The sequence below is a fragment of the Cryptomeria japonica genome, chromosome 7 (assembly GCF_030272615.1).
Source record: "Cryptomeria japonica chromosome 7, Sugi_1.0, whole genome shotgun sequence".
NCBI lineage: Eukaryota > Viridiplantae > Streptophyta > Pinopsida > Cupressales > Cupressaceae > Cryptomeria > Cryptomeria japonica.
Genome location: NC_081411.1, coordinates 315,073,505 through 315,076,867, shown reverse-complemented (window position 1 = coordinate 315,076,867; position 3,363 = coordinate 315,073,505).

The following is a 3,363-nucleotide window of genomic DNA, read 5'->3' as shown; positions in this document are numbered from 1 at the left end:
AAAAAAAAAATAGTTGGTAGTAGAATTTTGGTTAGGTAGATTTCAATTCATTATTCAATTTGCTTATAGAAAATAATTTTGAAATTTTTAATTAAATTTTACAAATATGATTTAAAAATAATTACATTAAAGTTCTAACATTTAATATTTCTATTATATATTTAAAAAATTTATTATGGACTCAATATCTAAATTGCCATTTTTATGGAGGGTTTTTTGTCAAACTAGGATTTTTTTTCAATACCCTAAGTACTAATTTTGACTCAAGACAAATTTACATTCAACAATGAACAAAGGTAAAAATTAAAATTACATAAAATAAAGAAACAAAGACAAATATTAGATATATTGGACAAATACTTCTCAATTATTTATTAAAAACTTAATTACCATTCAAATTCTTCATAATAAATTGACTAATATTAATTTGGTAATTTGAATCCTTACTATTGAAATTTTTTCTTATATCCAATTTCTTGAAAATAAGATGACTTTTAAACATTTTTCAACTATTGAGATGCCCATATTAATATAATGTCTCATTTGAACTTTTAGCGACTAAAATCTAATTTTACCCAATATTTTTATCCTTAACCAAATTATATAGACAACAAAAAAGTCTAAACTATTTCAATTACATGAGTAATAAAAGATTATAGAAAATGTTAGAAAGAACAATTATATTTCTTTATGTTAAAGTACATAAAATAGAACATAAGAGTCATTATTCACTTTTTATTATCAAATAAATAAAAATATTATCTTCAATATCAAATACTCATCTGTAAGCATCAAATACATAAGATTGTACATCCTGTCACCACTGCAAATGTGCTTTTTTCAAACCATTTATGCAATCAATATTTATTCTTCCATTACAAAAAAGAGAAAACAGATAAAATCACAACAAGAATTCGTTGTTCAACCCTTGCAAGCACTTTTCACCATTTAAAAGCCTATCATATACAACACATCAAAAACAATTTTTTGTATTGTTGGACTTGATAATAACCATTTTACACACAACCCACATAAATAAGAAATCTGGTAGTTGTTTAAATGAAGATGCCACTAGATATAAAATGAAAAAAGCAAATCTTTCATTTTCTGCACCCATTCTCTAGATTTACCTCTCCATAAAATGCACTCCATCCAATGAACTTAACACACCTTGAACCACAAATCAGTTGTGCACCATCTTTTCTCTCTATGCACTCCATCTTTGTATCTACTTAGTCTCCTCTATTCCATCCTAGAGACACCAGTATCAATATTTTTTTAAATCTGTAAATCTAAAACATAAACTCTTCTATTCCCTCTGCTTAAATATTTGAATATGCTTCGTTGCCATTTTTATCCACTTGTGTCCCATATTTTCTTACTCCCATCTAGTTTTCTTTTCATGGTTGCTTCTTTGGCATCCCAAATAGCAAAGCATGATTATACAATGAATGGGTTTGAATCTATAAAAAAAATTGATACTTATAATTAATTTTAAAAAAAAACTTACAAGAACTTGAATTTCATGATTCCTAAAACAATGTCCAGATTGTGGCATAGAAGAAATTTGACTTGCAACAATAGAAGCGTAGTGGTATTTGCATCTATTAAAAGACCAAAACTAGTACATTTATAAAATAAAAATTTCCTTTCTAAATGCAAAGACAACAAAAAAAAATAAAAAAATCATGTGGCATGCGGTTTTGAAGCCAGAATAGCTACAACCTTCCACTTACACTTCCGCCATTATTATTCTGCTTAACCACGTGAATCTACTTCTCATTGTTACTGTCATTGGGTATAGTTGCCAAAAACAAAATGGTGTTAGATTAAACCATACAGAAGTAAAAGCAACAAAAAAAAAATATAATCGATATAAATCACTCAATGTAGATCATGACCCATTTACCATAATGGAATTACACTACAATAAATCATCTAGCTGAAAAGGAATAGATTTCATTTGGGTTGCTGAACCCAATAGCCGAAGAAATGACAATCGAAATAAGAAAATGAAAATGAAATACCCTAAACAGGACATTACTTGATTTGTTCGTTGAGAGTGGCTTCACAAGCATCTGAAAACCTGTTTGTGCAGTTAGACTTAATGTGATAAATCGTATTTTATTTGTGTCTTTTTGTTCTGGACGTCTGAGACAACGCCTAGGCCATGAAAAATCATGTTTCAACGACATACCTGCTTTCATGGCTCTGCTCCAACAATCCATGACCTGCACCTCCCATGTCACAAATGGGAAAATGAATACATCATGCTCTTTTTTGATATGGTTGGGCGGGAAAGAAATTTTAAAAAAAAAAGGGTGCACTGAAAATAATTTTAAATCTCGATGCTGCTGCTCGTGACGTCGTGACCGTGAGAGTGGTTGCAAATGCTTTTCGCCAACCGCAAAATGGTAACATACCTCCACGTCATCCCGATGTTGGGTCCCAGAATGTGTCTCCATGGCATCATGGGAGGGCATGCGATTTTGGAGCGGCATCATGCCATGGCATGCTGTTTTGGAGCCAGAATAGCTACAACCTTCGAAAAGTCTCCCACACTAGGAAATTCGCACAGGTGTAAGTCTTTAAGTTTTTAGTATTAATTTTTTAAAATGTGATCCCTTTTTAATTATAAACGGGTTCCCTTATTAAAAATTTAAAATGGGGTCCCTTTTTTTATTAAATTTTTAATATATTTTTTTAATATTAATTTTTTAATATATGTTTTTATTCTATAGTGTATTTTATTTAAGTATATTTTTTTAAAGTATATTTTATCATTAAATTTTTTAGATATTTATATTTTTAACTTACTTTTTTATTAAATATATAATATTATTTTTTATTTTTTAATATATATATATATATATATATATATATTTGATAGATAATGGGTCATAGTCGTATAATATATTTTATTAATAAAAAAGATTATATTACATGTTCAGTTCAGTGTGGGCACCGGTAGGAAAGAACCAAACTAAGAAAACCTCTGGTCTTTCCCAAGGATACTATCCTAGAAAAACAACCTTTAGCTGATAATTTACATCAAAATGTTATAATCGATCCAATCTTATTGTAGATTTACCCATGTATGAAGTATAACAATATAATTTATGAGATTCCTAAGAAATCATGCTCTCCCCTATGTGATATGAGTGGGAGCTAGTAGAATAGAGGAAAGAACTTTGAATAAAATGGAAGTCAACTGCTTCCAATGAGAGCCCAAGATCCTGCAAAACCAATTTACCAAAACATACCAAATCCAATCCTACAGATTGTTAGTCTTGCATCGATAAAGAAAATAAGGCATTTGTGACCAAAACTATTAATTTCCACAGTCTTATCTATAAAAAGATT